At 43.9% G+C, this 14,488-nt stretch overlaps 1 protein-coding gene across 3 annotated transcripts in view; it reads right to left on the bottom strand.

Moving 5' to 3' along the window:
* Positions 1 to 13,949, bottom strand: part of CALCOCO2 (calcium binding and coiled-coil domain 2) — a 113,398-nt gene extending 99,449 nt beyond the window's left edge. The window contains exon 1 of one of the 3 annotated variants that reach the window (XM_089674362.1): positions 13,808 to 13,949. The gene's annotated coding sequence lies outside the window, so the exon portion shown is untranslated. Of the gene's footprint in view, positions 1 to 10,639; positions 10,766 to 13,807 lie in introns of those variants that run through there. The other 2 variants (XM_089674363.1, XM_089674364.1) reach the window with 2 other exon arrangements.
* Between the last annotated feature and the right edge of the window lie 539 nt (positions 13,950 to 14,488).

Genomic DNA, 14,488 nt, shown 5'->3' with positions numbered 1-14,488 from the left:
CGATCGCAAGGGGAGATTGGGACCTTTCCGTGAGCCGCGGACATATGTGCTGGGAGCTCACAGGGCACGCGCTCTCAGCACATATGTATTTTCAAATGGTACGCAAATATGCGGCTGCGCGGCGTCAAGGCCCACACGTCAAGAGGCCGCATATTTGCGACTAGGGGCTAACTTATTACCCCCCCGTTCCCAGCTGACATGAGTCCACCGATGTCTCCCTCCATAACTGCTTCCCTACCGCCCTATAGCAGAATATACATGATTTAGCATCTTGTGCACACGTGTGCACGCCACCCTACCCGCACCACTACAGCTGTCGATCACTGGGTCCCGGCTGGAGATTCCCCACCAATATATGGCAATCGTCGAGGAACACTGACGGGGAGAGGTCTGTATGTAAACAATACAGATCTCTCCTCTGTCAGCAGGGCTGCTGTTAGAAACCACAGGGCCCCATACAGCGAACCTGACAGGGCCCCTCCACCAAAAAAAAAACCCCGCTTCAGTTATGAATGAACACAGTGAGTGATTGTTACAGATCACTCATTGTGTTCATTCAGGAAAGGCAGGGTTTGATAAATGTGACATATTTACCGGAAACTTCCCCCACTCTCCATCCTGAAGGATCCTATTTTGTATTTGCAGATGCCAGAGGAAAGGAGAGAAGAGAGGCCAGCAGAACTGTGGGGGGCACACAGGGGGGCCTGGGCTGCAGGGGGAAACATATGATGCACAGCAGGGTGGATTTGATTTAAATCAAACTGATTTAAATCACAATTTAAATCACTAGTCAGTAAAGCTTGATTTAAATCCTAGTTTTCTACATAGACTAATTCTTGCTGGTATAACTTTAATATGCAAGTAGATGAAGATTTTTAGAATAACTTTTCATATTAGTTTTTTTATCCCCAGTTTAATAGGTTAATCATTCATATTTGGACAACTTTTCTGTTGTACTTAGGAAGGAGAAAAATTATCATTACCTTAATAATAACAATTTAAATAGATTTATTCATCTGAAACAATAACATTCCAGCATATATTATTTGCTTAAACATCCATGTTTGTTAACTAATTTGGCTAAACAAAATATATATATTTTAAGAAACTTAGACTGTCAGCCCCTTCCTCCTCACACTTAGTTTCACTTTCTTCTTGTGCAGATCTATTCCACTCCAAACAATCAGAAAAATATTGTTTCTATTCTATTCACTGAACTTCTTGAAACTTAGCACTGAAGGGGTTGATTCTGTATTCATAGGTTTGTAGAAGTTAGGATTAAGGTCTTTTTCTTAACTCTGTTCATGTTATAACATTTTGCTGTGAAGAGGCATGTGATCTCTGCTGAGTCAAATTCAGTTCTGAGAACTGCAAAAGTAAACCGAGCATCTGTGATAATATCTTGTAGGCAGAGAAACTGCCCAATAATCTTACAAAATCCTCTGGAAGAGCATGACATTGTGAATGGATTCATGGAATTTATTTAACAAAAAATTAAACATATGCAGCCTTATTCTACATAATTAAAAAACTAATCTTTATTTCATGATGGAATAACCTTTGGATGGTAATATATTTTCCTCAAAAAGCATTTTATTTAAAAAAATCCGATTTAAATAAAAAAAATCTAATTTTTTTTATTTTTTAAAAAAAATCATTGATTTTTATCCACCGTGATGCACAGGGAGGGTGATGGGTGGGGCGAGGGCAATTACTGGAACCGACCCCCTGTATGGCTCTTTCTGCAGCAGCTGAAAGCCAGGGGAAGGGACAGGAGAAGAAGCCACCCTCTCTTCCCACATCTGATTCAACCAGCTGCCTGGGCCCCGTACAGGAGGACTGGTGGTACCCCTTTATCCACGGCCCTGCCTGTCAGCACCAGCATGCTGCTTTGTATTGCTCTGCATAGCAGAGCAACACAAAGCAGCATCCTTACATAGTAAAACACACACAGCACAGTTAGTAAAACAGCACACAGTTAACCCTTTGATCGCCCCAGATGTTAACCCCTTTCTACCCAGTGTCATTAATACAGTGTCAGTGCTTTTTATTAGCACTGATCACTGTATTAGTGTCATTGGAATGTGAGTGGCAGTTAATCAGTTCCCCCCCAGTGTCAAAATGCCCGCCGGAGTCCCGCTATAAGTCACTGATTGCCACCATTACTAGTATAGAAAAAAACATTTATTAATTTACACGTATTGGGATTTTTTTTTAGCAAAGACATGTAGCAGATTATATATTGGGCTAAATTTATAAATTATGAATTTAATTGTTTTTACTGGATATGTTTTATAGCAAAAAGTCAAAATTATAGTTTTTTGTCTCAGTTGTCTTTTTTTGTTTATAGAGCAAATAATAAAAAAACGCACAGGAGATCAAACGCCACCGAAAGCTCTATTTGTGGGAAAAAAGGACATAAATTTAATTTGGGTGCAGCGCTGCATGACCGCGCAATTGTCAGTTAAAGTAATGCAGCGCCGTATCGCAAAAAATGGCCTGGTCAGGATGGGAGGTAAAGCCTCTGGAGGGCAAGGGGTTAAACACTCCCCCTCCCAGGTAATAGAAAACAATTGTTATCTATGTACTTTGTTCACACCATGACTAACACTTTATTATGCTTCTTTTTGTGGAATGTGCTGCACAGAAAAGCAGCTTGACTACATTTTTCCCTGGCACATACCAACACGCTAGTTTGGTGTGAATGAGGGACCTGTACAGGGAACTGTAGTTTTTGCTTTTTCAAAGTGTTAAACATTCCTTGATCAACTTAGATCAGCACCTGGTGTGAAAGCTCCACATTTAGGGTCGCAATTTGCGAATTGAAATTGCATCTGATGAATGTGAATGTCAGTGCCTTAGCATTTGCGTTTTGCTGCAGCGCGATTTCTAAAATAGTTCTTACATTACTTTTTCTGCAGTTTTGTTGCAATTTCGCATACATAGAATATAATGCAAATCACACTGCAAGAAATTGTTGAAAATCTTCACAAGTAGCAATAAAGTCTTTAGAAATTGCACTGAAATTGCACACAAATTTGCAGCAGCAGTATGACTGGTGACTAACATGATATCCATTTCATTTAACTAGACATCTATCACCTGCGGCCCGTTGGCCCTCCGCAACTTGGGCCATCATTTGTTGGGCACCACTTTGGAATCCAGCACTGCCTGTTCCAACACCTAGCACTGAAATAAACTTTACTGTAGGCTGTGACGACCACGGTGCCCGACCCCTGCTCTTCTCACCAACTCATGACAAAGGACCAGCCAATCTCCCACCGCGCTGTCACATGCGTAACAATGCCACTCTCAGCTGCACCCTGCACAAAGATTTTCTAGCTTATGGGACCACAATCTATGTGCCAGCAGCCTGAGAGCGATTGTAACTGGGTTAGGTTAATTATGCAATCAATCCTTCAAACTTCAAACTGCCACCAGATAGTTTTGGGCCTATCAACCCTTCACAATGTTAGCAACAACAAATGTGAACAATAAACGTCTGTAACACGCACTGTCACCACAGACAGGTATATTCAGAGGATTATTATATACAGTAACATTTTCAAGAGACAGGGATTCTTTAGTTTGCATTAAAAGCTTTAAAGACAGTTTCAACATTTCCAAATAGGGTTTATTACTAAAAAGATCAAAATGGCGCAATTAAAATATTTACAGAAAGGGATGTTGTAAAGACATAAAGAGAACAATAAAGCAACAGAGAGATAAAAGGAATGAGTTAAAAAGGCAGAATACTTGCAAAGTCCTGATTTTAGCAGAGTACAATTGTCTGAGCAAAAACATTGCCCTGGCTCTCAAGTCCGTTAAGATATTCCTTTGGTTGATGTTAAACGAGAGCTCCAGCTTAACAAGTCCTGTCATCCCCTTTTCTATGATATCAAGAGGGTGTGGACAGAGACCAACTGACCAATTATCCAGTTTAAGGGATGGGTGCTAGGAGGTCCCCAAAATTATGACCAAGTCCCAACTACAGTTTCATACTAATTTTTCAACTTCCAGTACATGCAGGTGGTATTCTAGCAACTGGCATATTAATATTCAGAATTATATTTCGAACCCAGGGATACCAAACACAGTGCACCTTTGTCAGCCAGGAGGGAAAAGACTGCTTTCTCCCCTTTCCTTTGTGCTAACATAGTCATGTATGACCTTGATTTGTTCAGTCTGATATTCCCTATTCAAATATATACCTAATATTAATGTTCTTGTTGAATTCTTTGAATTGTATGTGGAATTGTTACACGTGCACTAGACGTTTTATGGCATTTTATCTGCATTCCTAGAGCTCTAATGGCCTTACAGGTCATGTGTGACGGCTTGACTGAGCTATTATTGTTTTAAGATAGGGCAGAGGAAAGTGTTTTCCATGGTTCATGGAAACAGACATCCTGCCAAGACAGCCCTGGACGCTGGTGTCTATTTGTGTTTTAATTAAGATAAGAAGTTCTTTTGAAGTTTGTTAAAAGTTACAGCTACAAATTCCATAGTTTGCAAAGGGGTAGGGGGAAGAATAGGAGCACTGCTCATGAAACCAAAATGCTGAGACCTTAACAAGATGGCTGTCGCGTACAGCTTCCATGTCTCTTTTGCTCCCAATTCTTATATAGGAGAGTAGGGACACAGAACGCGGAAATCAGGAAGTACACTGCTTTTTTGCACACAAAAGGTACAGGGTACTGCTTAACCCCTGCATGACTGAGGGTAAAACAAATTCTAACTTCTGAAAATTGTACATATTATCGCAACTACTTAGAGTAGCTGGTGAATTATATGGTTTTTTTTTCAGGAAATATTGGGTTTTCATTTGATGGCAAATTGTAATAGGAATATAAGGAAAACTGGCACAAAATAGTAAAAAAAAAATAATTTTTAAAAATATATCTGTATATTTCTTGCTATTATCATGACCTACCACAAAAGGACAACCCAAAACAAATTTGCCCACTGTTGATGATCGCAGCAATACCACATATATGTATGTTAGTTGTTGTTTGTACCCATAGCACAGACCAGAATCAATAGTGCGCATTTTGTTTTCTAACCAACCTACCTAACTGACACTGATACTAACTTTAAAAATTGTTTTTAAATCCTACTTAAAATACACTGACTCTGACCTTTGACCAAGACCTTTGACCGTAGCCTTGATGCTAACCTTGAGGCCCCATCCATACCTTATGTTTCGGGATTACACAATGGCAGGCGTCACCTTTATGTGCTTTTTGTGAGCGTTTGGTGCTACCCACACAGGGCATCTTATTTATTTCAATGGGCTGTATGACGGGCGCTGCGTAAGACCCCAGCCATTCTCACCAACTTGTGACCGAAGGACTAGCCAATCTAAAACCGCGCTGCCACTTGCGTAACAATGCCACTCTCAGCTGCACCCTGCACAAAGCTCATTGGACCCCAATCTAGGTGCCAATAGCCTGAGAGCGATTGTTACTGGGTCAGGTTAATTAGGCAATTAACCCTTCACACTGCCACCACCACCTTTTTACAGAGAAGGAGGAAACTCACAAATCTCAGCAGTAACACTATGATGTTTGAATAAGCGTCTGTATACACACTGTCACCGCAGACAGATGTATCCAGAGGTTTTAAAACACAGTAGTACTCTTCTTAGTTTGCATTAAAGAGCTTTAGAAACAGTTCAACACTTTTCAGAAAATAGGATTCATTACTAAAAAGGTCAAAATGGTGCAATAAAAATATTTACAGAAAAGATGTAACCAATATATATATATAAATAGAGAAAGCTATGACCAAATCCCTCACACGTTTATACCATGGCCAATACCCTTCACTAGGTACATGTAGCAGCCTAGCCACTGGTAGATTAATATGCAGAATGATTTCCTGAACGTCCAGACATCAAATATGCAATATCATACCATTCCAGATAACAACATTTTACTTTCTACTCTCTTGTAAGTGCCACATAGGGGTGTAATGTGTCAGGTGACTCGTATTAAACTGACATATCTGAATATATGCTTTGTTTTATTGTACCTTGTTCCTGTTGGGATTTATGATCTTCTATTAAAAAGTGGTTTCAAGTGGAATGTATGTTTTACTGCCATTCTGGAATGCTTTTCATGTCCAGTGACGGACTGATTTATATCTTTACGACCAGGCCAAGGCAAGGGTTTGACAGACATCATGGAACCAGCTAATTGGGTTTACAACCATGAAGCATATCCAGCTGTGCCCTGTGCACTCAGAACTGAACTCAGCACACACACAGTCCACATTCCTTGCAAGGGGAGGGGGCTGAAGGGAGAGAATGATATTTGCAGAGTATGATACAAGATGCCTCCAATCGCCACAGGCTGCCCTACACACGACAAATGCACCAAAGTAGCTCATGTAGCTTTTTCAGCTAGTTTGCCACATGTCCACTTGACATGTTTGGGTGCCATTACCAATGAACACATGTTTTCATGCATCTTTCCATCATTTCATAAACACAGATTTTTCTCGGAAACAAGATTTTGCACACGGTCATGAAATGCGCACGTGTGAATGGGGCTAAACCCTGACCTAGATCAAACCCTGACCTTTAGGTTAGCCTATTTTCAGCCTGTTGTCAGGCTATGGTGCTGCGCAATCTTTCACCAGCTGTGTCCACTGGAGACAGCAGATGACTGATCAGTGTACTGGCATGCTGCCGGTATCATGTGTTGGCAGTGACCAATCACAGCAGATTACATGACAATCGTAAGCAATAAATGGCTTTGATTCATGCCATTCATTGTTTACAATTGTGTTGATAGCTGTGAGTGGTCCAATCAGGGCCAATCACAGTTAATCTGTACCATGTGATTAGCTGTGGCCAATCACAGCTAATCACAACAATACACATTGACAGAAGCAATTTAACCACTTGCCCTTCTGAGGATTTACCCCCCTTCCCGACCAGGCCATTTAGCGTTATGGCGCTGCGTTACTGTAACTGACAATTGCGTGGTTATTCGACGGCGCACCCAGATGAAATTTTCGTCCTTTTTTCCCACGAATTGAGCTTTCTTTTGGTGGTATTTGATTGCCTGTGCGTTTTTTATTTTTTGCGCTATAAGCAAAAAAAGACAATATTTTTGACTTTTTGCTATTAAACATGTCCAGTAAAAAAAAATTTTAAAAATCATATTTCGTCATAAATTTAGGCCAAATGTATTCTGCGTCATGTTTTTGCTAAAACAATATCCCAATACATGTAAATTAATTGGTTTATGTGAAAGTTATAGCGTTTACAAATGGCAGTATAGATACTGGGATTTTTTTTCCTATTAGTAATGACAGCGATCAGCGAAATTTGGTGGGCATTCTGACACTGGGGGGGAACTGTGTCAGGAATCTAGGAGTGACCAGAAAGGTGTGGACTGACACAGGGAAACGCAGGTTCCAGGTATAGTATAATAATACAGTTTATTATTAGCCACACATATATATATATATATATATAAACGCACAGTGAACAAACCAACCTTCCACTAATCTTAATACGTGCAGGAACACAGGCGTAGTCAGGGCTGGAGAGGTGGAATGGTCAGGCCGGCCGTAGGGTTCTGTAATGACCGTTTGGTGGTACGTCTAGCGGTCCTCAGGACAGGATTCCCCAGAGCGCGGAGTCTAAGTCCCAGTCTGCTTATTCACCAGGGCCCCTGATGGTGGGGATGGACTTGGAGCAGACAGGAACCAGGTCGCGGCCCCTGAGTACACCTGCTAGTGGTAGAGGGATCCGCCAGAGGTATGTGCAGGTAGAAAGCCTGATGTGAAGAGGCAGAAGGTGTGAGCAGGGACGGCTGGATCCGTGCAGGATGGATGGATGTCAGAGTAGTTAGCGTGGTCAGACGGGCCAGGTAAGCAACGTGCGGGCAGCAAGGTACCAAAGGAGCAGGTAGAGAATGGTCAGGGTCACAAGCTGGGTTCAGTAACTCACGGGCAGCGTGGTACAGGGGATCAGGCAGAAGGATGGTCAGGCAAGCCAGGGGTTCAACAGGAGACGGTCAGCAGAGGTCAGGATCAAGCAGGGTCAGCAATGAAGCAGGAACACAGGATACCAGGTACAGAGGCTCATGGGAAAACATACAGCAAGGCCCTGATCACAGGCCTGGTCATGCCTTAAATACACCTTCTGCAATCAGCCCCAGGTTTGGCTGATTGCAGGAGTGAGCTTCTGGCTGCTGAGAGCACCCGCTGGTCAGCCCTGGTACTGCATCCCACACGGCAGGTGAGTCCCACCACCAGTGCTGAGTCCATTCCTGACAGTACCCCCCCCCCTCAAGGAGCGGCCTCAGGACGCTCCAAACAGTCCTTAGTGGGCCAAATGTTCCACCGCCCGGGTCAGGTAACTGGCTGAATATCCTACTGCCGGAGTAAACCTGCTGGCTGGGTTTCCTACTGGTAGACTTCTCTTTGTGTAGGAGAACCCAGGAAGGCAGGTCACTGGACACAGGATTTCCAGGAGCAGGCTGGGAATCAGTTATTGGCCAGTTTAGCTGGACATCAGGGGCTGGCATGTCGGGCTGCACAGCAGGCAGAGGCACGTCAGCGGGCACCAAGTCATCTGGCACAACAGCGGGCCACCGGGCACCGAGCCATCTAGCAGAACCGCGGGCACAGAGTCACCTGGCAAGTCAGCGGGCACCGAGTCACCGGGCATGTCAGTGGGCACCGAACCATCTAGCAGAACCGCGGGTACCGGGTCACCAAGCTCGACAGCAGGCACCGAGTCAACTGGCACGACAGCAGGCACCGAGTCAACTGGCATGTCAGCGGGCACCGAGCCATCTAGCAGAACCGTGGGTACCGGGTCACCAAGCTCGACAGCGGGCACCGAGTCAACTGGCATGACAGCGGGCACCGAGTCATCAGGCATCAGGTCATGTGGCTCAACAGCGGCATTGGGTCCTCAGGCATCAGGTCATCTGGCTCGACAGCGGGCACCGAGTCAACTGGCACGACAGCGGGCACCGAATCATCAGGCATCAAGTCATCTGGCTCGACAGCGGGCACCGAGTCAACTGGCACCGAGTCAACTGGCACGACAGCGGGCACCGAGTCACCGGGCATGTCAGCGGGCACCGAGCCATCTAGCAGAACCGTGGGTACCAGGTCACCAAGCTCGACAGCGGGCACCGAGTCAACTGGCACGACAGCGGGCACCGAATCATCAGGCATCAAGTCATCCGGCTCAACAGCGGGCACCGAGTCAACTGGCACGACAGTGGGCACCGAGTCAACTGGCACCGAGTCAACTGGCACGACAGCGGGCACCGAGTCATCAGGCATCAAGTCATCCGGCTCAACAGCGGGCACTGAGTCAACTGGCACGACAGTGGGCACCGAGTCAACTGGCACGACAGCGGGCACAGAGTCAACTGGTATCGGGTCATGTGGCTCAACAGCGGGCACTGGGTCCTCAGGCATCAGGTCATCTGGCTCGACAGCGGGCACCAAGTCAACTGGCACGACAGCGGGCACCGAGTCAACTGGCACAACAGCGGGCACCGAGTCAACTGGCACAGAGTCATCGGGTACATCAGCGGGCACCGAGTCATCAGGCTGAACCACGGAAGGCGGGTTCTCAGACGGCAGGCTGACCGGTTTGGATACTGGCAGGATGGTACAGCGAGTGGGAGCAGGGGACTGACATGTGGTAGATAGCAGGGTATACTGGGCTGTCACTGGGGGTGCTGTCGGGAATGCAGGAAGAGAGCTTTGAACAGAAGAATGATGAGAAGCAGGACTGGTTTGTTGCAAGCTGACTGAGGCTAGCTGTAACAAGTCTGACCATGTCTGCAGTATGGGTTGGACAACGCTCAGTTTACACAAGGCCTGTCTGGTCAAAGACTGCACTGCGTTTATACACTTCATTAGCATATGTGGTGAACATGCTGAATAATGCTCCAAGAAGCAATCCGGATCATCCTCCAACAACCATACCAGTGATATTATTTGACTCGCCCTGAATGGAGGAAGAAAGTCATCCCTGCTTCCAGGGGTACTAGACGAAGCCAGCTCAATACAAGCCTGAATCAATGGTTGTACCTCAGAGAGCTCCATGCCCTGACCTACTAGGGAATGAGCGACCCGTATGCACTCTAGCAGCTGATCCCGGGTATACTCCTGCAGAGTCTGATAAGCATATTCTCTGTCATCAAAGACTAGCTGAGACAAATATATAACCTCATCAGGATGCATCCTTCACAACAAGTCATAATTTCATAATTCTCAGTCTTTTTTTGTTTATTTAGCAAATAAATAAAAAAAAACAGTGGTGATTAAATACCACCAAAATAATTCTCTATTTGTGTGAAAAAAGGATAATAATTTAATATGGGTACAGTGTAGCATGACCGAGCAATTGTCATTCAAAGTGCGACAGTGCAGAGAGATGAAAATTGTCCTGGGTGGGAAGGGGGTGACAGTGCCCAGTATTGAAGTGGTTAAGAAAAGAAGGGATTATATTACTTCTTGGTTAGTAATGGGATAAACTGTAATACAAATTGTTATGTTGGGTGACTCATCCCAGTCTGTACATGGTCAGGACGAGTTTCCCTTAGCTGTAGAATAAAACAAGCAATAACTTCCGTCATACACTACAATTACTCACTGTCCAGCTGAGTGGTCTTCAGAAAGGTGGTGTCAAAGAAGAACCGGATCAACTATAAACATTGGGGTATACACAGACAGAAATAAAAAAGTGAAGCTATGACTGTTTCTTTTTCATAAAACGTCCGGGTTTTTTTTCTGCTTCCTGCAGGAAGGCCTCACCCAGCTCCACTCCTTCTTCAAGCTGTACGGTACTGTTCACATCCGGGTGTTTTAGGTGTGGAGCCTTAAAGAAGTATTAAACCCAAAACCAAAAAATGTAATATATTGCAGCTTAGCCATCATTAGATGTGGTGGCCGCATTAGTTTTATTTTTTAAATCCACACAGAGGGGACAGCAGACAGCAGCATTGTCAGTCTGGGGCAGTGTTTCTCAACTCCAGTCCTCATGGACCCCCCACAGGTCATGTTTTCAGGATTTCCATTATTTTGCACAGGTGATTTGATCAGTTTCACTGCCTTAGTAATTACCACAGCTGTTTCATCTGAGGGAAATCCTGAAAACATGACCTGTTGGGGGTCCATGAGGACTGGAGTTGAGAAACACTGGTCTGGGGGAAGGGGAATGTCAGATGTACTAGCAGATTCAGGTACACTAACAAATTGAAGCCAAACTCCAGCCTGCACTGTAGTTCAACAACCGTTCTTTTTCTGCAAGATAAGGCCTCTTTCCATATGTCCGTTTTTCATCTGTCCGTTTACAAATGAAAAACGATCACCCATGTATTTTTATGGACTAGGGATGTAAGCGGGTGATCATCCGTTTACATCCGTTAAGGTCCGTATCCGTTAATATCTGCTTTTTTAAACGGAAGAAAACCCTATTTTTCTTCCGTAAAAAAAAAAACGAAAAACAAATGTAAACGGATGTAAACAGATGAAAAAAGGATGAAAAAACGGATGTAAACTGATGAAAAATGTATAAAAACTGATCTGTTTTTTTCTTAAAAGAAACGTAACTGAACTGATGACAGAATGCCCGTGTGAAAGGACCTTTAGACCTCATGCACACTGGACGTTTTAAAAACGCTAGTAGAGTTAGCTGCAGAATGCTGCAATAAAAACGTGAGGTTTTTTAGCTTTCTGTATTAGCTTTTTTCAGCGTTTTTTAGTGCTTTTCATCCTTTGCTTTTTTTAGCAAAGTTATGTTCTCACAAAATTTTCAGGCTTAAAAATGCTCATAAACCCCGGATAGCCGCATTTTTTAGAGTTATTTTAGCTTTTATCAGCATTGGAGCATTTTTACAGCTAAAGAACTCCTCTAGAAACCCACTAGTTTTGTTTTTTTTTCCAGCCAGAAAACACACCTGCCAAAAAATGCTGATTAAGGCTGAGTTCACACTGATGCGGTGTGGAATTCTGCGGGACTGCGGCAGGCATTCTGACACTGGGGGGGAACTGACTTGGTGTCACTGACATCCCTAGTGACACCAATACAATGATCAGTGCTAATAAAAAGCACTGGCACTGGGCTGGAAGGGTTTAACATGTGGGGTGATCAAAGGGTTAACTGTGTGCTGTGTGCATGCTTTACACTGTAAGCACACTGCTTTGACCGGCTCTGCTGTGCAGAGCCTTATAAAGCAGTGTGCGGAAGCTGACAGGAGAGAGATCTGTGTTGTTTATACACAGGTCTCTCCCCCGTCGGTAATACTCGCCAGCTGGGACCCGGTGATTGATAACCGAGGCCACAAATGGCCCCCTGCCTGGCACTGCAAAATCACGTATATATATATATATATATATATATATATATATACGTGATTTTGCACCCTGTGCCGCCCTGTAGCAGTATTTCCGCTATAGGGTGGCGCAGAAGCGGTTAAACAACTTTTCTCCCTCAGAGACAGGCTCATTCAATTTACAATAGTACATAGAGCATATTTTACCCCCTATAGAGTACACAAAATGGATCCCACTTTTTCCCCTAATTGTTGGAGAAGCTCCCTTTGCTTGGGGGGACTTCACCCATATTTTGGTTGTGCCCTCGCTATCGCTATATACTGGGAGCCCGATGTTGATATAATTAAAGCTGTATCTGGTATTGCATTTTCACCTTCTCCAAGAATATGTCTACTAGGTCTGATAGAAGGGCTCGCTCCTACCATAGCTGAACGGACACTCTTGGGGCTTCTCCTGTTCTATGCCAGAAAGGCCATTACTACCTGGAAAAAGTCCACTCCCCCCACCATAACCTTTTGGCAACCGCTAGTCAATACGACCCTTCCTTTACATAAAGACATGTACTCACATGTCTTTATGAGGCTGCCCAAAAAAATGTACCAAAGTCTGGTCTAAATGGCTTTGAGATAATTCTACAGCTAGCATGTGAATTACGGTTTAAATGCTATATGGTTTTGTTACTTGTTAAGGGGAGGGCACAAAGCCACCTTGGCCGGAAGGGGGGCTACTCAGTACTCCTCTATGTTCCCACTGTGCCACACACACACACCACCACCGTAATCTGTGTTCTCTGTTGCGCCTGCGAGGTCTTGTGTTGTATGTTGTTCTTTTTGTATGTTGAGAAAATCAATAAATAGAATTAAAAAAAAACAATTAAGGATTGGCACTTTTGGGGAGCGGGTACCTGAATTTGAATTTTCCGCTGCGATCCACTAAGGCGATCAGAAGTTGTCCTCCTCCCTCCCCGTAGTCTTCTGGGACACGTGACAGGTCCCAAAAGACTACGGGGCCATTCACAAAGCGCAGCGCTTCTCGCGCATGTGCAGTGGGCACCCAGGTGTGAAGCCGCAAGCTGTCACAGCCAAGTGCCCACACTGAAGATGCCGGCGCCGGGGAGAGAAGACACCATGAGGACACCAATGGACCAAAGGATAGGTAAGTCTGTATTTTAAAAGTCAGCAGCTACAGTTTTTGTATATTGTCGATAGCATCTCAATTTTCACTGTGGAATCTGCTATTCTGATCGATTGAAATATATTATATGTTGTATTTATGAACAAAGTATCTCAGGGCTGACAATCAATGCAAAACGATGATATCCTGCCCTTGCTGCTCATGCCTTTAGCTTTGTTTGTTCCCCCTGCCCAAAGTCCCAGCCCTTTCCTGTTCTCAGACCTAAAAGAAAAATGTTGAAGATCAAAGACCTTCAGCAGTATAAAAGTGACATTACTACAATAGATCATAAACAAAAACAGTTTCTACTCACCACTATTAGAATATAGCGTCACTGTTTCAAGAGTAAATCAACAAAATCTTTTCTTGAAGGATACACAACAGCTCTGTACTGTGAAAGCTCTGAACTTTCTTCTACAAATGTCAGCTGGGCTTTCAGTTTCACTTCACTCCGAAGGGCTGGGCTATTACAGGAACAATCGTAAATAATACGTATCTGCTCAGCTAGAGAATCCTGTTCAACAATTCACATTTACAGCACTATTCCCAAATGTTTGCATGTATACATGAGACTAGTATATTAATAGAAGCAGAGATGGGGAAATATTAATGCGGATTTGAGGATGATTTTTGTAAGGTGGCTGATTCAAGGAGAATGGTAAGTAGGGACAAATAAGACACAAAAAACACATGGTATTTGCGCAGAGGTTTTTCAAACGCAATGTTTTGGGGAAAAAATACACTTTGATGAATTAAAAAAAACAAAACAATATATATCCCAATTTTTTGTAATATATATCCACAACTACCTTTAGATTGTACGCCCCTTGAGTGTTAGGGACTGATGTGAATGTACAACATGTATGTAAAGCGCTGCGTAAATTGACAGCGCTATATAAGTACATGAAATAAATAACTCTGCCCCCAGCTACATCACCTACCTGGTCTCAAAATGTCAACCAAACCGCTCTCTTCAATCCTCCCAAGACCTTCT

The sequence above is a fragment of the Staurois parvus genome, unplaced genomic scaffold (assembly GCF_062004578.1).
Source record: "Staurois parvus isolate SC_StPar_1 unplaced genomic scaffold, SC_StPar_1.0 ptg000151l, whole genome shotgun sequence".
Lineage (NCBI taxonomy): Eukaryota > Metazoa > Chordata > Amphibia > Anura > Ranidae > Staurois > Staurois parvus.
This window is presented reverse-complemented; position numbering and strand designations above follow the sequence as displayed.